Source organism: Schistocerca piceifrons, chromosome X, assembly GCF_021461385.2.
Source record: "Schistocerca piceifrons isolate TAMUIC-IGC-003096 chromosome X, iqSchPice1.1, whole genome shotgun sequence".
Classification (NCBI taxonomy): Eukaryota; Metazoa; Arthropoda; class Insecta; order Orthoptera; family Acrididae; genus Schistocerca; species Schistocerca piceifrons.
In genome coordinates this window covers 374,172,006-374,192,596 of record NC_060149.1, presented here as the reverse complement: position 1 = coordinate 374,192,596, position 20,591 = coordinate 374,172,006, and the positions used below count along the sequence as shown (strand labels likewise).

Below are 20,591 nucleotides of genomic sequence, written 5' to 3'. Positions count from 1 at the left end.
GAGAATACATCATTTACGTTCCAAGTACAGCTTTTCTTCGATTGAACCATTATCTGTTCATTTCGAATTGGCTTCTTCTTTAGGAGAACCAAAGCTATTTCTGAAGGCTGTGAATGCGATATCTCTTTTTTGTCGGCTGATTTTCATTTCATAAAAGCGTTCACATAACAACCACATATTAAAGCATAGGCTACCACTTTTGTCCCACTGCACTGGCAGGAAGCGCACAACCTGGATAACACCGGAGTACCCTTGCAAGCGCCAGAACTCTGCAGAGCCTGGGAGCCGAAGCGCGAACGCATCACGAGGAATCGCAAGCACTGCTTCAAAGGCGATGCAGTATGTCCTGTCATTTCGGTGACATCGCGCTCAGACTCTGTTGTCTTACGTTGTAATGCAAAACCGAATTCCATGTGGAACATACAAGCCAGAACCCCGTTTAGAGGTACACACGGTTTGCGTTCCTGTCATGTGTCGCGAGGCGTCGTCCGTCCGGTGCACACAGCATTCCAGCTGGCTTGCGAGACTAAACAGCTTAATCTACGTCTACATACATACCCCGCAAGCCACGGCACCGTACGGTGAATGGCGGAGCGTATCACGTACCGCTACTAGTAATTTCCTATCCAGCTCTATTCGCAAACTGAGCGAAGGAAAAGCGACTGCCTATAAGCCTCCGTAACAGCCGTAATTGGTCTGATCGTACCTTCGTGGTCCTTACTCGAAGTTTACGATGGCGGCAGTAGAATCTTTCTGCAGTCGTTCTCAAATTATATTTCTCTAAATCTCTGCAATAGTACCTCGTGTAAAGAGCGCCTTCTTCCATCGAGGGATTGCTATTTTCGTTCGCGAAGCATCCGCATAACATTTGTGTGCTGATCGAACCTACCGGTAACAAATCTAGCAGCACGCCTCTGAACTTCTTTGACGTCTTTCTTGAATCTGACCTATTGGGGAACCCAAACACTCGAGCAGTACTTGAGGATGGGTCGCACTAGCGTTCTATACCCCGTCTCCCTTTATAGATGAGCTGTATTTTCCCAAAATTTTACCGATAAAACCACCAACCTGTTGTGCTCATTCCATTCCATATCGCTTTGCATTATACCTAAATATTTAATCGATGTGATTGTATCAAGCAGCATATTATTAATATTTTACTCGAAAGCTACTGTATTATTTTTCCTATTCATTCGCCTTAACTTACATTTTTCTACGTTTAGAGAGAATTACCATTCATCACATTAACTTGATGTTCTGTGTAAGTCATCTTATACCCTCCTAGAGTTTCTCCACGATGACGCCTTCCCGTACAGCACAGAGTCATCAGCAAACAGCCATAAATTGCTGCTCAACCGGTCGGTCAGATCATTTATGTACATAGAGAATAAGAGTAGTTCTACTACAAGTCCCTAGGGCACTTCTGACGATGCCCTTGTCTCAGGACCGAGCGAGGTGACGCAGTGCTTAGACACTGGACTCGCATTCGGGAGGACGACGGTTCAATCCCGCGTCCGGCCATCCTGATTTAAGTTTTCCGTGATTTCCCTAAATCGCTCCAGGCAAATGCTGGGATGGTTCCTTTCAGAGGGCACGGCCGACTTCCTTCCACGTCCTTCCCTAATCCGATGAGACCGATGACCTCGCTGTCTGGTCTCCTTCCCCAAAACAACCCAACCCTTGTCTCAGGAATCGCCGTTTTGCGTATGTGGCGCTGCAAGCAGGAAAACAACAAAGCAGTGTTCACACGTATACTGGCGTAAAACTGTTTAAGATACTCTTTAATTGTGACCTTGAACGAACACTTTACAACGCTTATAGTTGATACTATTAAAATTTGTAACTGAGGACATCCCTTTATGGGCGCCCCGTAATAAAGTGCTCTGCGTCTTGCGAATAATACTGTCACGATACTGAAGCGTTTACAATGTTTTATGAACAGTGCCGAACAATTTGAGTCAACGTCGCTGACTTCTTCACTCCTTCTAGCTTCATCTTTTCATCCTACATATTGATTTCCAAATTCCAAGGTTCCTCATATCTCACTTATCTTCCACTGCGAAAAATTCAAATTTTAAAATCTCTCCAGTTGCCTTAGTCGCCTATTTCGCACACTTTCTAAAATTCGTTCCCTTACGTTTGCAGCCTCTTATATTTGCCCAATTTTAACTGAAACAGTTTTCTTTTCAGCTATCGGACGTTGGTAAGCGGCGGTTGACCGAAAGAACACGCTTTTAATGATACCTTACTGAGTTGCCTAAACAAAAACGCATCTCTTCTCTTTACAAATATTAAATTCGTTAGTTCTTCAGTTTAAACTAAAATCTTGTTTGATAGAACAGCAGTTCAGACTATTTCCTTGGTATATTGAGCTAGTAAGTTGCATAATTCTTAACAAAGCCTAGGAGCAACTATACTCATCACGAAAGTTGAATTCAGTTCCATTTCCAGTAATTACGCTCATCCGCTGCGAATACAACGGCGAATCACTCACAGTTGCCTTTCCATACGTCGAAAAATTTGTAAACTTGACTAGGTGCATACGAACGTCCCACTCGAAACCTGAGCAAAGCCTCGAATTAACGGGCGTGAATGGTATTGCTTGGACATTGTTGAACGAACCAGCGATGCTTAAGGGGTACGATTGACTGTGTCATACCGCTATCGACAGTAGTACCCCGTACAATTTGTCGGGCGGCTTGTTCCAAATGTTCCTAATTTAAGGGCTTGTCAGCACATCATTTTCACCGAGCTTTCTTTAACTTTTCTTTTTGTACTTCCGTGTCGAGAAGCACGCTTCGCCGTTGAAAGAGTGGCACCGGAGCTATGGGGTTTTAGCTCAAAACTTTCGCTTACTGTTCAAACTGGTCTCAATAACATATGGCTGCAGTGGGTGCTGAGAAACTCGGGGAAGCGTTCTATTGCTTGTGATGCCGCTGTTCTGAGTTAAGGTAACACCGTACTGTGTCATTGTAATGTATGTGCTTAGTAGATAGTTTTCTTCATTGTGGTACCTTCATTATCGAGGTGGACACAAACCACGTGACAATGATATTTGATATACCCGTACAACGGGGAACCAGTTCTTATTGCATTACACTATGTGTCCCGCTAGTTTATTTATCGTAGGTGTTATCGTAAATTTTGAGAGATGTTGATGTAAAGAATCTATTATAAGATCTTATATAATCTCTGATATCTTCAGTTTACTCGGAGATTGTATCAATATCAGTGATTGTATACTGTGTGAGACACAATGTTCCATCACATGATATTCATACAATAATTTTTAATTTCTTTTTTTGCAGTATTTAAGAGGAAACATATTTTTTCAGTCGTTCAAATGGTTCAAATGGCTTAAGCACTATGGTACTTAACATCTGAGGTCATCAGTCCCCTAGACTTAGAACTACTTAAACCTAACTAACCTAAGGACATCACACACATCCATGCCCGAGGCAGGATTCGAACCTGCGGCCGTAGCAGCAGCGCGGTTCCGGACTGAAGCGCCTAGAACCGCTCGGCCACAGCGGCCGGCTTTTCAGTCCTATTTCAATGAAATACACATACTGTAGTATTCCTATGCTGTTATAAATTTCAGTGTATAGTTTGTACTCCCGTATTTGGTGAATAATTGATGTGCAATGGAGTGCTATTCATATGCCGATTAAAGCAATACTGAAGTTTTCTATGAATCGTTTGCAGTCATGTATGAAATAGCAGATTTAGTTATAAAAATATAAAAATGTCTTTTCGTCCAGTAATATGGAAAGTAAAGAACTACAGAGACGGAATTTGTTTCATAGTATCGAAAATGAAGTGCTTATAGCTCTTGAAGTATGTGTTTTAGAGCCCCAGTTTACTAGACTTTTTTTGCTTGAATGATCCTTCTTGTCATATCCCTGAATATTAATCCGGGACACCATACAAAACCTCCGGTACAGCTCCCACATTGGTACTTTTTATGATTATCAGATTGTATGTGCTAACAGTAACAATAGAAGATTATATTTATTTTGGGTACATTCTTAACTTCGTAGCAGAACAAATCAAGCATACGTGGATGGAATTAAGGGTAATTCTTCTTCTTATCATTTCGATGACAACTATGTCGATGGCATTTAGATTTAGCGTAGCAGCCCAACAAAATGCACTGCCTTAGGGCCTGCTGATACTTGATCCTCATGCATCACAGTGCGAGAGGAGATGATGTAAACGGGGCTGTCAAGGAAATGACTCACCGTTTGATTAGTACTGCAATTGCAAGAGGCATCTTGGTTATGGCGTAGTCTCCATTCTAACCTGACAGGTTTGACGTTATGGTATTCAGTCCGACAACTGGTTTGATGCAGCCCTCTGTGCTACTCCATCCTCTGCAAGACTCTTCATCTCCGAATGACTACTGCGACCTGCATCCTTCTGAATCTGCTTATTGTAGTCACCTCTTAGTCTCCCTCTACGATTTTCCTCCCAAAATTACTTTCAGTACCAAATTCGTGATCCGTTGATGTCTCAGAATGTGTCCAGTCAAACGATCCCTTCTTGTCATTAGGCTGTGCCACAAATTTCTTTTCTCCCCAAATCTACTTAGTACCTCCTCATTAGTTAAGTGATCTACCCATCTAATCCTCAGTATTCTTCTGTAGCACAACATTTCCGAAGCTTCTATTCTCTGCATGTCTAAACATTTCATCGTCCATGTTTCACTTCCATACATGACTACACTCCACACAAATACTTTCAGAAAAGACTTCCTGACACGTAAATCAATATTCATTATTAACAGGATTCTCTTCTTCAGAGGACCTTCCTTGGCCATTACCAGTCTACGTTGTATATCCTATCTACTTTGGCCATCGTCAGTTATTTCGACGCTTCAAGGGGATAGCTTCTCTTTGGTGGTATCCAAACACGTTTATTTCTGATCTGTCAGCGCTGAAGTCTCTGTTTTGTCTTTGGCTTCACCAGGGAGGCGTTACTTGACAAAAATTTTCGTAATGTTTAAAAGTTGAGCAACAAATTCGTGCCCCGTGTCCATCATCAATGTTAACTTTGCCCCTTTCGAATTTGGCAGTTTCTATCCGTCTGATGTCGGATGGTACTATTCCATCCAAAACTTGAATCATTCCGACTGAGGGAGGTATCACCCATCCCTCACCTGTCGATAAGTTTGGCGAAGAGCAATGCCAGCCTGTTCCGAGTGGCAGGAATTGTACTACACAGTGAAACATGTGAAGGATGGGTTACTCCTGCCGAGTAGCATATAGCTGAAGCCCATGCATGAAGCACAGGTGCTTGCTCAAATGGTTCAAATGGCTCTGAGCACTAAGGGACTTAACATCTGAGGTCATCAGTCCCCTAGAACTTAGAGCTACTTAAACCTAACTAACCTAAGGACAGCACACACATCCATGCCCGACGCAGGATTCGAACCTGCGACCGTAGCGGTCGCGCGGTTCCAGACTGAAACGCTTAGAACCGCTCGGCCACATCGGCCGGCAGGTGCTTGCTCCCTGACTTGTACTTTTGACATGTTGCTTGGCGCTGCGACCTTCACTCTCAGATTGTTTCATTGCTCCTTCAACGACAGACCACTCTCAAGAATAGCCCTGAGTTATTTAGGAACTGCTTTCTTGTAGGAGGTAATCGCACAAAACCATATTGCAAGAATCCATTGACGGAGTAGGGATCAAGTGGTTCATGACGTCAGGGTCATATTTTGTCCCGATAACTCTTAGGACAGTGCGGGCGACCCAAAGAGCGTCCTGTAGCGCGGCGGGGTGCACTCAAAAGTAGAGTATTTTTTACATTCATGGTACGTGAAGTTCAGAAAACAAATATCGGTCCCCCGCAGCAGTTCCACGCAGCTCTCGAACATTCTCTAGAATATCGAATTCGGATTTTTCCGACCATCTTACTTCTTAATTTTTCTCGTGAAATAAGTAAATTAGTGATCGGTGTCTTTGTGGGCGGCCTGCATTCGATTCCTGACGGGATCAAATTTTTTACATAGGTGCATGCCCTACGAGCATTCCTGTGAACTGTAAAACACGTAAAGATGGGATAAAATTTAATCTACATTTTTATGTAAACAATCTTGACTAACAATCTTTTATAAAATATCAAAAGCTAAGAATTTATGTTTGCAATGAAAATTGGATTTTTGTGAGTGGTATGTAATTAGAAACTAAGAGACATGCATTTTCCATAAATATGACAATTTGATGTCTTAATTAGAATGTATTTGATGCATTTCATATTAAATGACGTAGGTATTCGAAATGAATTGAAAATAATGAGAAAATGACATTTTTATGTATTCTACGCTTCACGGAAATGCTCTTAGAATATACATCTTTGTTTTACATTTTGATTCTGCTGGGAACAGAACACTGGCCTCCATCGTAGTGAGCGAGAATTCTAAAAACAGGCTGCTCGTAGAAAACAACCACTATATTTTAACTTATTAAAGATGCTCGCAAGACTTCGAAGTCGATTTTCTCGAGAATGTTTTACAGTTGCGCTTAGCAGCTTTTCGTGTTTGATATTTGAATTCTGAAGTTCACACAGCATAAATATCAAACATTACAAAAATCCATGTGGTCTCCTTGTCAACTTGCTAACCTGTGGCATGTATGGGCCATCATACCGGGCACTGGTTGCAACCAGCAACTTTCACAGCTCTACCCCTGTTAACGGACTGGTTTACATGCTGCTGCAACTTGCTGAGAAGTAGTTCGAGTTTGCACCTCACGCAGCTTTCCAAATCCTGTCAAGTGTTTGAAGCCCTTAAGTGCGATGCCTCATTATTAGACGTCCACAGCTCGTGGTCTCGCGGTCGCGTTCCCGCTTCCCAAGCACGGGGTCCCGGGTTCGATTCCCGGCGGCGTTAGGGATTTTCACCTGTCTCGGGATGACTGGGTGTTTCTGTTGTCCTAATCATTTCATGATCATTCATGAAAGTGGCTGAGCAAAGGTTGTACGGGTGCTGATAACTGCGCAGTTGAGCGACCCAAAAACCAAACATCATCATCACTATTAATAGAATTGTAGAACTACTGTAGGCATCTGTTGAGTATCACAAGTAAGCATAAAATACAGTAGAGTTAAGGTCGTACCTGTATATTAGGTGTGTTGCATAGCTATCAGGCATTACATCACAACGATTAATTTCTTTATGTATGTGATAAGAGTACTACTAGATTCCCCTAAAAACCGGAAGCGTCTAGAAACTAAGTGAAGATGTATGAAGTGGCAGGTGACGAGCTTTTGGTCTGCTTAGTAATATCTGTTAGTTAAAAGTAAGCAATATTTACAGCAAAATTGAAATTTTCTATGTTTAATTCAGGTTTCATTCGATTGTTCTTGATTTGTAACGTCAAAGGGATGATATAGTAAAAATAAAGAAAACAATACAGATTTATCATACAGAACCAGAAATCGCAATGTTCTTAACCAACAAGTAAAATAGTAAAAACTGTGAGACAAAAATATATCAGACTCGGCTTCAGTACTACGCTAAACGTATGAAAAAATATGTTTCTGTTATTCATAAACTTCCGTACTAATTATTTATACAGAGTGGTCCATTGATAATGAGTGGGCAAAATATCTCAAGAAATAAGCATCAAACGAAAAAACTACGAAGAAGGAAACTCATCTAGCTTGAAGGGGGAAACCAGATGGCGCTATGGTTGGCCCGCTAGATGGCGCAGCCATACGTCAAACGGATATCAACCGCGTTTTTAAAAATAGGAACCCCCATTTTTTATTACGTATTCGTGTAGTACGTAAAGAAATGTGAATTTTTTAGTTGGACCACTTTTTTCGCTTTGTGATAGATGGCGCTGTAATACTCATAAACTTATAATTGCGTGGTATCACGTAACATTCCTCCAGTGCGAACTGTATTTGCTTCGTGATACATTACCCGTGTTAAAATGGACCTTTTACCAATTGTGGAAAAGGTCGATATCGTGTTGATGTATGGCTATTGTGATCAAAATGCCCAACGGGCGTGTGCTATGTATGCTGCTCGGTATCCTAGACGACATCATCCTAGAGTCCGGACCGTTCGCCGGATAGTTACCTTATTTAAGGAAAAATGAAGTGTTCCGCCACATGTGAAACGTCAACCACGACCTGCAACAAATGAGGATGCCCAAGTAGGTATTTTAGCTGCTGTCGCCGCTAATCCGCTCATTAGTAGCAGACAAATTGCGCGATAATCGGGAATCTCAAAAACGTCGGTGTTGAGAATGCTACATCAACATCGATTGCACCCGTACCATATTTCTATGCACATTGAATTGCATGGCGACGACTTTCAACGTCGTGTACAGTTCTGCATTGGGCACAAGAGAAATTACGGGACGATGACAGATTTTTTGCACGCGTTCTATTTAGCGACGAAGTGTCATTCACCAACAGCGGTAACGTAAACCGGCATAACATGCACTATTGGGCAACGGAAAATCCACGATGGTTGCAACATGTGGAACATCAGCGATCTTGGCCGGTTAGTGTATGGTGCAGCATTATGGGAGGAAGGGTAATTGGCCCCCATTTTATCGATGGCAATCTAAATGGTCCAATGTATGCTGATTTCCTACGTAATGTTCTACCGATGTTACTACAAGATGTTTCACTGCATGACAGAATGGCGATGTACTTCCAACATGATGGATGTCCGGCACATAGCTCGCGTGCGGTTGAAGCGGTATTTAATAGCATATTTCATGACAGGTGGATTGGTCGTCGAAGCACCATACCATGGCCCGCACGTTTACCAGATCTGACGTCCCCGGATTTCTTTCTGTGTGAAAAGTTGAAGAATATTTGCTATCGTGATCCACCGACAACGCCGGACAACATGCGTCAGCGCATTGTCAATGCATGTGCGAACATTGCGGAAGGCGAACTACTCGCTGTTGAGAGGAATGTCGTTACACGTATTGCATTGAGGTTGACGGACATCATTTTGAGCATTTATTGCACTAATGTGGTATTTACAGGTAATCACGCTGTAACAGCATGCATTCTCAGAAATGATAAGTTCACAAAGGTACATGTATCATATTGGAACAACCGAAATAAAATGTTGAAACGTACCTACGTTCTGTATTTTAATTTAAAAACCTACCTGTTACCAACTGTTCGTCTAAAATTGTGAGACACATGTTTGTGACTATTACAGCACCATCTATCACAAAGCGAAGAGAGTGGGCCAACTAAAACATTCATATTTCTTTACGTACTATACGAATGTGTAATAAAATGGGGTTTCCTATTTTAAAAAACGCAGTTGATATCCGTCTGACCTATGGCAGCGCCATCTAGCGCGCCAACCATTGCGGCATCAAGTTTCCCCCTTCAAAAAATGGTTCAAATGGCTCTGAGCACTATGGGACTTAACTGCTGAGGTCATCAGTACCCTAGAACTTAGAACTACTTAAACCTAACTAACTAAGGACATCACACACATCCGTGCCCGAGGCAGGATTCGAACCTGCGACCGTAGTGGTCACGCGGTTCCAGACTGTAGCGCCTAGAACCGCTCGGCCGTTCCGGCCGGCTCCCCCTTCAAGCTAGACAAGTTTCGTCTTTGTAAAAAAAAATGGCTCTGAGCACTATGGGACTCAACTGCTGAGGTCATTAGTCCCCTAGAACTTAGAAGTAGTTAAACCTAACTAACCTAAGGACATCACAAACATCCATGCCCGAGGCAGGATTCGAACCTGCGACCGTAGCGGTCTTGTGGTTCCAGACTGCAGCGCCTTTAACCACACGGCCACTTCGGCCGGCGGAAATAATAACACCCTGAAATGATAACACCTGAAATCCGTATGGAAAAGTCAAATCCATGCTGTTAAAGTAAAAGGTAATTAATTTTCTTCGCGCTGCCTTGCGAGAAAGGAAGGCGAATCAGACCATGATCGCATCCACGCAGCTGACCAACGACTGTGAGCAGGTACACCGGGCAGCCTGGTTACGGTTTTTAGGTAGATTCTGGCGTTCGTTTAGGCAAATGCTGGGTTGATCATCAAATTTCGTATCAGAGATTACGATACAGAGACAGAATACGATACCACACGGTACATAGTTTAAATGAGTCACACACAGATGGCGCACACGATTCCCCTCAAATAGGTTACCTTGACGACTTTTGGTGTCAGGATGGGCAGATGGATCACACGGAGAATAATGAAATAAAATCTGCCAAATCCTGGGAAAGCGGGTCCCGTACTAGAAGGGATAACCGCTATAAGAAAGAAGCAGAAAAATGTGCTCCACGTGTAATATTCTGTGAGAATTGGGAAGTGTCACCATGATGCACTAGTCCAACTTTTATCGAACTATGTGGAGTGTCAAATAATGAAGCTTTCATTCCATTCACAGCTAACATTCATCATCAAAATCAGAATGAAATGTGACGCTCACTCACACAAATGAGCTTATATTTCTTATGGTATGAAAGCAAACAACCTCGACATGTCATCTTGGGGAATTTCTAACCATGCCTGATTCATATGTGGAGTCAGTTCAAAAAGATTGCCTGTTGAGGGTGGAATGAAAGTATACGTCTTCCCATCGCATTTCAGATCTGCTCTTTGAGTGGAGAATTTGGAGACCAAGAAGGAAACTTATGCCTTCGTATATTCTTCAAAGAGATTTTAGTCTGAACTGAAGTGTAGGATCTTGCATTATCCAGCGGAATATGCCAGCTGGTAGCGTCATTATGAAGGGTCGACAACAGAGTTTATCACTCTTGCCTAATGCTTGCGAGCATTCAGCTTCTCTTGCGCGATTACCCTAGCAGTCCTGTTGTCACAACCAGTAGCGCTGCATCCTACATTTCCAGAAGTTGGACAGGCCTGTGTCTTCTGTCATCCACTTGCTAGTCTGCGGACACGTAGGTTTCTATCTGACTGCCACAGATGGAAGTGAGACTCTTTGCTGCACACCGTATAGACTCTGGCTCTACATCATCTCTTGTCAGTGGCATAATGTGGGCCGTAAATGAAGAGTGGAAACTCGAAATCTACAGCTATCTTCCGGTAATGTATTCCGATGTTTCTCGATGGCATTCTGCAGGTAACCTCAGTCAGGATTTCAGCTGTCGTCATCCATATTTATGCCAGAGCCAGTCGAATAGTCGTACGATTTTCTTGCAGTACATACAGTCCTCCTCCAAGGACATGTGTCTACCCTTCTTCTCACTATTGTCCTGAGTTCATACAGTCACCACTTGGTCTGCAATCATTTCACTACAGCGACCTTTCTGTGCGATTTGTCAGTATGACGCCTCAATGTCCATCATGCCTACCTTAAAATACAAAAAATGTCAGATAAACTGTGTGTACACGTCATCTGCGCGTGTTATATTGCGATCCTCATCTCACACGTTCCCTTAGCATCTGACATACTTAATAGCTATCATTTACTCACACCATTATTCATCTATAGGGCTGTCTCTTTTCTATACTGAAAATAAGTTTGCAGAAGGGTGAACTTTTGATCAGAATAACCGACTGGCATGGAAATACTGGAATAATAGTTCGTTAGAATCCATCAACATGTTCAAACGTCAACATTTTCCATTTGTGTCCGCATTTGCAGAGCTGGGTGTATGGAGGAGATAGAAAACATCCGAAGAAGAACTGAGCGATTTATTATGGGTCTGGCTGGTCAGTGTGAGAGCGTTACGGAATCGTTCAACAAAATGCAGCGGGAGACATTGTCATACTAGTGAACACACATACCAATTCATCCAAGTGACGTCTGGCGTAATGGCACAAGTAGATCAATTTGGGATAAGTTGTACAGGTGCCGACTGTTTTTATTCCACCGATCAAACATGGATGGGGCGACGGGATGGGAATGGGGGGGGGGGGGGGGGACTACCCTCCATGGCCCACTCTTCGGTTTGCCGTTGAGTAAAGATGTAAATGAACTATCTTCCCTTTTATTGTAGAGTAGTGTCTTGATATTTAAAGCTGATGTTGCACCATGGTACCAGCCACCTTGTTTGGTGCCTCTATTCTCAAAAATAGCTGCTTAACGAAATATGAGGATCACTGTTTTGAAACTATGTCATTTTCTACCAGATCGATACATATATTTGTAATCTGGCTCTAAGATACCTCCAAACTCTTTCTGTAATGGTGCAAAACTATGGCGCCTTGGGATGTCACATTCAGGCTTGGTGATGCTTCAAGCAAGGTGTCGACACGTGCAACGGAAGTGGCCAGAGTGTAGACGTTCATGTACGGCGTAAGATGGGCTAATAATGTCGCATTAGCATCGTTGTCGTGACATATCATGATAAGGTCGTCACACCTTACGTAACCCATATAACAGGCCGCCTCCTAATGCCTGTGCTACAGAGGTCATAAATGCGACGCACAGCGTTCAAATCATGGATTTCCTTATAAGTGGCCTAGGAAAACATTTCGGACTCACCGCTGCCTGGAATCGACACAAAAAAGCATCAGGAGGTGTCACAAATGGCGTAAATGAAAGTCCCCTATTCCTTTGGAACGACATTTTCACAAATTTTGTGGTGTAAAACGACACTAATAGTTTAAAGTAATCTAGTGTGTTGCAGATTTGCAACAGTGTAGTCTTTCAGAGGTTGTTGTGAGCGGTCGTGACTACGGCCGTGTTAAAAGGGAGCGGCAAGGTTCTCAGCCCGAAAGCTCATACTATCAAAAAAAGAAATTGTTATTTCTGCCTCTGAATAAATTGTAACTTGATATTTACAGGGAGCTTTCTGATTATAATTTTAATCTGTTCCAAAAAATGGTCTTTTAGGATTGCAATTTCCATTTATTGAAAAAAACATTTTTTTTAATTGTTTCATCAGTTACCCTTTGGCAACTACTTCCACGCTCACAGAGTGTGATTAAATGTGTTAATGTTCTTGATGAATCGCTACTAAATAAAGTAAATTCTTAAGAAAAGGTTTTGAAAGTAAATTCATGGTTCACGGTAGGTACTGGGAGATTAAGAAACATGCACAGGATAGAGTAGCATGGAGAGCTGCATCAAACCAGTCTCTGGACTGAAGACCACAACAACAACGTGGGAAACAGCCGGAAAATCACATCCAGGCTGGTCTGCTCATCAGCAGCCCGTTAACGAGCTCGGCTGTGCGGGTGGGTTCATACCTTTGTGTTTCACACCGTATATTATAATTTCCAACACAAGTAATGATCTAAGAGTTTAAAAAGAGGGATGTATCACCTCTTCTGATGAATAATCTGCACAAAGTCAAAACTTAATACTTCATTTCGACAATGCAGCACATCTCCCTCCACCCACAATAAAATAACAAAGCATCCGGCATCCGAAGTGACCTACTCAAACATCCCCCCCCAACCCTTCCCCCCCCCTGCCCGGGCTCCGGACTAAACTTGCAGATTGTCTCCTGTTTCTCAAACTTTAACGAACTTCTGAGGACCTCATCTAGAAAAGACGAAGAAGAATGCAGAGGCCGCGATAAGAGAACTGAGCACCATCGCGGAAAGTGAGCTCCAGCGAACGTTACGCTAGTGGAGGGACCTTTGAAACAATAAGCTGCAGCAAAACGTCTTGACTCAGGCTATCATGTGAACACTCATATATTTAAAGTGATAGTTGTTATTTCTTTCTACATTTACATCTATGTTTTACGAAACGTAGAGGAATATGTTTCCGAGGATTTTTTTGTACCAAATGCTGAGGTTCCCTACCATTCTTTTAATGGATGAAGCGTGGAAAGAATGACAGTTTTTAAGACCCTGAGTGAGCTGATATTTGTGAAATTTATCGACCACGATTTGTACAGATTATGTGCATAGGGGTCTGAAGAACATCATGTAGTTTATCACCCGAAAGACGATTCTTGACGTTTTCAACGCATTGTCTCGGCAGATTTGCGATATGTCATTCGAACGTCTGCCAGATAAGATAGTTCATCATTTCTGTTACACACTCTCGCCACTGATACAAGCCTGTGACAATTCGCATCGCTATTCTTTGTATGAGCTGTATATAAACTTTGTATAAGCTCTGATATGAGTCTCATACACTAGGTCAGCGTCGTGTGGGTGTTACATACAGTTACATGTTGTATAGTTTCATGTATAGGAAAACTGTGGTCCCCAGTATCCAACCAATGAATCGTATCCAGCGGTTTACGTTACCTCAAACTGAGCCTATGTGGTCATTGTATTTGAAATCTCTATGCAGTATGTATGTGTATAACATGACTATCCCTACAAGGACTTTTCACCTTTGCATTTCCTTGTAATAAGAGCTAGCATCCAGACTTTGGACAGGATGATATTCTGTCGAACCTGACTGGATGTTTGGATATTACTGCAACATTTATTCGACAAAATTACCTCGTCTGTTATAATATCATCTGATAATTAATTGTATAAGAAAAGTCATTAATGTATAATGTGAACTTTAATGGATTTGCTAAACTCCGCTTAAGTCCACCAGATATAACTTCAGACTCGGTAGGTGACTCTCAATTCTGGATAAAATGCTGTGTCCTAACGGTTAGGCAATCTTCGATCTCGACACAAGTTTGGCTTGTATCCCACAGGAACGTAGTTTCCTTAGATTAGACAATTCAGTACCTGAAGAAAACGTTCACAAACGTCTGAATCAACCAGTCAAATTGGCTTTCTCTACGCATGGCAGAGAGGATCGTATGGGAAGATCGTGAGACGAGCTTCGCACGATCATTGTTTCCGGAGCCCATGCTGATTTCCCCTGGAAGTTCATTTTGTTCCAGGCTGATCACATGAGCACAAAATATGTTACAGAATTTTTCTACAAATAGATATGGTATAGGGTGGTATTCCTGTACATCAGTTATACTTCCTACTTTGTAGATAAGTGTGACACGTACCGTCTGTGACGGGCCATTCGCTGCTGACCGGCCGCAGTCTCTCCCTCTGCCAGTGTCACAATTCGAATGCGATATTAGGATGTGGGAGAGATCATGTAGTCAGCACATAACTCTCCCAGCCGTTGTAAGCTTCACAGACATTAGAACCGCTTTTTATCACTAAAGTAACTTAACAACTGGCATCACCAAAGCGTACCTAGTTCCAGACCTCCTGCCAAGAATAGGACACTAGAAATTCGGGGAAATGACTCCAGATCATCCTCTGATCACTCACTTACGAAGTGGAACTATTTTGCAGGTATTACTTTCTAGTCACGGGGAATATAACCCGCACCAAGAGGTTATGGGGTGAATTATGATCAACAGTAGACCTAATTCGTCATGTATGTGTAGAACTTGACAGGGTCTCGGTTATACCTAGGGGCCTCCGACTAAGCAAAGACTAATTTTTACAGCTGCTTCGAATGTTGGCTAGTCCTATCACTTAAAACTTGTTAGTAATATGTCTTAAGTTGTGGTACATTACGGGTGAGGACTGAAGTAATTCCGATGCACATAATATGGTAAAGCAGTACGTCATTATCGTTCACACTAGCTTGCAGAAAAAATTTTCTGATGCTATTAGATTATGATAAAGAAAATTCTCAGATAGCCAGACTTCTCTCTAAATGTTAACCAGGTGTGAATACTTTTCTCTCTATTTCACCTGCTTTGTTGCAGTTCCTTCTTCCATATTATTCCTTCGTGTTACATCTCATATAACGAATTTCTCTTTTACGGATCTGATCTAAAATAACTGAAACAAATGCCGTTTGATTTATATTAAACACTGTAACTCTTTTATTATACGCGTTGTCTCTTCATTCAGCCGCTCGTGAGCAGGTTTTCGTAAAGCTGATTTCTCTGCCAGAAAGGTAAACTTAATTCGCAGTAGCTTATTCCGTCCAATCATTCGCCGTTGGATTACTCCTTAGCATTAAATTTTGGCGCTTAATTGAGATCATAAAGTGTGAATGGATTTCAGCTTCGCTGCCCTTAGGAAATATCGTTCTTTAGCCTCATTCTCTGTGACTGCTCGTTCCCTCTGTTAACAGGTCGTCCAGGCTGTTCATTCACTGCCTTCTCCTCCAGACTTGTCTACATCTGTTGACTCAATTTCGAAGAACAAATGTTTTAGAGAAACTGCGAGTATGAATAAATTAAAACGGATTATCCTTTTTCCTTATACCTCCTTGATAACTTCACAGTGAGCCAACTACAGCAAGTAAGTTGTAAATGAGTGGCACAATTAGGAAACAATCCACGCTAGTGACAAGAAACGTTACTGCACTATAACTGGGATTTACTACGACTAATTGTATTTCCCACTTACATTGAGGTGACAATAAGTCATGGGATAGCGATACGCAAGTATACAGTGGCCGGTAGTATCCCGTGTCCAAGGTATAAAGCGGGAGTATATTAGCGGAGCTGTCATTCGTACTGAAGTGATTCATGTGAAAAGGTTTCCGACGTCATTATGGCTACACGACAGGAATGAACAGACTTTGAACGCGGAATTGTAGTTGGAGCTAGACGCATGGGACATTTCATTTCGGAAATCGTTAGGGAATTCCATATTCCGAGATCCACAACTTCAAGAGTGTGTTGAGGATACCAAATTTCAGGAGTTACCTCTCACCACGGGCAACGCAGTGGCCGACGGCCTTCACTTAATGACCGAGAGCAGTGGTGATTGCCTATAATCGTCAATGCTAACAGACAAGAAACACAGCTTGAAATAACTACAGGAATCAATGTGGGACTTTCTACGAACATATCCGCTATGAAAGTGCGGCGAAATGTGGCGTAAGTGGGGTATGGCAGCAGACGACTGACGCGAGTGCTCTTGATAACAGCGCGACATCGCCTGCAGCTCTTCTGTTGGGATCGTGACCATATCGGTTGGATCCTAGACGACAAAACCGTGGTCTGGTCACCTGAGTACCGATTACATAAGAGCTGATGGCAGGCTTCGAGTGTGGCGCAGACCCCACGAAAGTATGGAACGAAGTTGCCAACAAGTTTACAAGGAATGTCTTGGGGCTTCTAGTCCAACTGAATTAATTATTGTCTCGAAACGGTTATGTTCCACTACTTGGGGACCGTCTGCAGTCATTCAGAGCCTTCATGTTCTCAAACAACGACGTCGTGTCACCGGGCTACATTTGTTTGGGATTGGTTTGAAGAACAGTCGACCGAGCTGGTAGCGCAGTGAGTAGCACAGTGGACTCGTATTCGGGAGGACGACGGTTCAATCTAGCGTCCGGCCGTCCTGATTTAGGTTTTCTGTGATTTCCCTAAATCGCTCCAGGCAAATGCGGGATGGTTCCTTCGAAAGGGCACGGCCGAATTCCTTCCCCGTCCCTCCCTACTCTGATGAGACCGATGACCTCGCTGTCTGGTCTCCTCCACCACCACAGCCCAACAGCCCAGAAGAACAGTCTGGACAGTTAGAGCGAATGATTTGGCCACCCGAATAGCCGGACGTGTGTCCCATCCAACATCTTTTTCAAGAAGTCAGTTCGTGCTCTACATCCTGCACCGGCAACACTTTCGCAGTTACTGAAGGTTATAGATGCACCGTGCCTAGGTATTTCTGCAGGTGACTTCCAACGACTTGTCGAGGGCGTGCCACGTCGAGACGCTGCATTACGCAGGACAAAATGAGGTACGACACGATATTAGGAGGTGTCCCATGACTTTTGTTGCCTCAGTGCATTATGATTTAGTACTGATCTCCAACGTAACGTTAAGACAAGTAGACTGGTTAGGTCATAACTTCGAAAGAAATTACATTTCTTGTTTTATATGCACTGCTGTGTGTAATCTCATGTATGGAAGCGCATCATAGAGTGAAGCATGAAGCCACGAAATCGAACACGCAATAATATTTATAACACTTTATCTGCAGCCTGACTCTGTTTCATTTATTGTTACTACTATATGTGGCTACGTTCCCACCGACACCTATGATGGATAACGAACGAAGGTCGTCTCGTTTTTGCAACTTAATTGATCACCGAGATAAATTCAGTGGCCATTTTCTATCGAACTATGGTATTTTCTTGCCCCATAGTACGCATCTGTGTTAGTGGAATAACTGTTTTGTACGTCTAACAAGAAATTACTGAGTAAGAATGCATTCAGGACAAGGAATTTTGTGTCGTTGTTGCCGTCGTTTCAATGTTTACGAAAACTCGCGCCACAGGGTTGAGAGGTGATGTCATTCCATAACGTTGACGTATTGAAATATCTAAACTTTTTGGAACCAAACGCAATTTTATGTCACTGTACGTCACGCAGTCGGCTTTAAAAGATCAGTAATTTCCATTTTTGTCTCCTACAATGTTCAACAAGTGATAAGATAGCCATAAAGATAACTGATGCTCGTAATGAAATGTTTCTTAGTGACATAATTATTACACTGTTCACATAAAATTTATGACTATGTATGGCAGTCAAATGACATACTTTTCTTTACATTTGTGTAGTATTCTGTGACATTTGGGCTCTGGTAAAGTGTTGTACATCAGTGATACATTACTAACAGAAATCCATATTTGTGGAACAGAAACGTGGAAGATACTGTTATATGCCATCACAATTCCGTTGGTAATTTTTTTAAAGAGAATATTCAAGTGAGGAGCGTTTAGGTTACGTCGCTTTGTGACCTCTCGGAGGGAGAGACTGTGGTGGGAGCTTTGGCATCTCGCAGCGGTTAGCCGACCGGGCGAGGAATGCAGACAGGCTCGTGCTTCGCCACAGGATGGAGAAGACTCAGGGACAACTAAGGTGGAGGAAATGACGGATGAATGTTATATTTTCAATGAAACTATATTGCAGACCCTACAAACATGATACCGTAAAACTAAGAACACCAGAAAAACCGCAGCGACGGCACGAGCTCATTGCAGCTTTAAGGATAAGTCTCGAATAAATAGTTGAAAACTTACAACGGTTTTACTTATGACACACTATGAAATTAATGAAAACTGAGATACTGGGGCAATCTGATCATATTAAGCGTCAAAATCAAGCTGGCGGCATCTTTTAACACGACAAGAAGCTACTTTTCAAATAAGGTGCGAGTGTAGAGAATTACAGACGACGATATTAAAAGTGTATATGCAGATGTCCCCATATTATAAATCCTCCACAGTTGCATGAAACACGAAGGCAGTCTGGGTTTCCTAGATCTTTGCCTGATGATCCTTAACTGAGTATTCATAATTTACTCTATGATATGCTTTGATGGGTCAATTATGTAAATGGCCATTAGTAAAATTGTATAAAATAGCCACGTAAGTGTGAATTGTGAGGAACAAAGGCTGAAAATGAAACACATTCTACTAAAAGGCAGACGGACACTCGTTCTTCAAATTGGCTATATGTATTTACAGTCTGACGTAAACATTCTCACATTGTAAAAGTCAGATGTGGGCATGATTAACGAATTTTAGTAATGACACGTTTAATACTGTGTTGCTATTTTGATGTTCAGATGGCTCTCAGGTCTATGGGACTTACCGTCTGAGGTTATCAGTCCCCTAGAACTTAGAACTACTTAAACCTAACTACCTTAAGGACATCACCCCATGACCGAGGCAGGATTCAAACTTCCGACCGTAGCGGTCGCGTGGTTTCAGACTGAAGCGCCTAGAACCGCTCGGCCACTGAGGCCAGCTGCTATTTTAATTAGAGGCCACAAAATTACTGAAAACGTTTTAGCAGTATTGTAATATCATACATTGAAACGTCTGTTAGATTCGTTTTTATATTATTTAACTTGTATTTCGTGCTTCGCATCCAGTCATTAGTGATTTAGCTTTGTACTTCGTGTTCGTTACCATTCAGTGGTAAAGTGCTACATTAAAAACACCCAATCCTATGTACATTACCTGCATTCTGTGCTTCCAATCATGGGTACTTTAATTGTTCCCATATGCACATTCCATATATTCGCCTGGATCTGTTACACGATTCTAATGCTTAATAATTTAGTGATTAATTAAGTTTTTATATTAAATCTTCCCAATTTTAATTAAATTGGGTGACGAGCCAGCAAAGACTGTAGAGTTCCACATTCACTAATGTCCGCCAGTTTCTGTTTGAAAATCAAATTCCAGTTAACTACTCACCCGTTAATAACCGTTTAAAATCTACGTAAAATTAGATTTGGATATGAATTATCGTCATTATAGAAGTGCCTCAAATGTATTCAGTAATGAGTGGCGTCACAGAAAATATTCAAGGGCGATCAGTAAGGTGCAGATGATCTTTTGGTTGTCATTTGCTAGTCAGTGCTGATAAGTTTGTCAAGTGGTCTGCGGGCCTAGCAGCCAAGTGACTTACATACTTCAACTTTCCGTTAGACATGGAATAATTTTATGAGCTTGAGCTAGAAGGGCGCACTGAAAAGTAATGCTTTCAGATTATTTTTTACATAAAACAAACTCTGTTAATATTCTATATCTTTATCCTGCATATCTAAATATTTATTTCTCAACAAGGTCATCCTGGCGACAAACAAATTTCCCCCCACAAGAAACCAGTTTGTAGATACCATCACTGCAGAATGATTTAATTTGTTGAGGGAGCCACAACCTCATCTCTGCCTGCACCTATTCGTCACTATCAAAATGGA

At 42.1% G+C, this 20,591-nt stretch overlaps 1 long non-coding RNA gene across 1 annotated transcript in view; it reads right to left on the bottom strand.

Moving 5' to 3' along the window:
• LOC124723217 overlaps positions 1-20,591 on the bottom strand; it is a 420,152-nt gene that overhangs the window by 268,671 nt on the left and 130,890 nt on the right. The window lies entirely within an intron of this gene.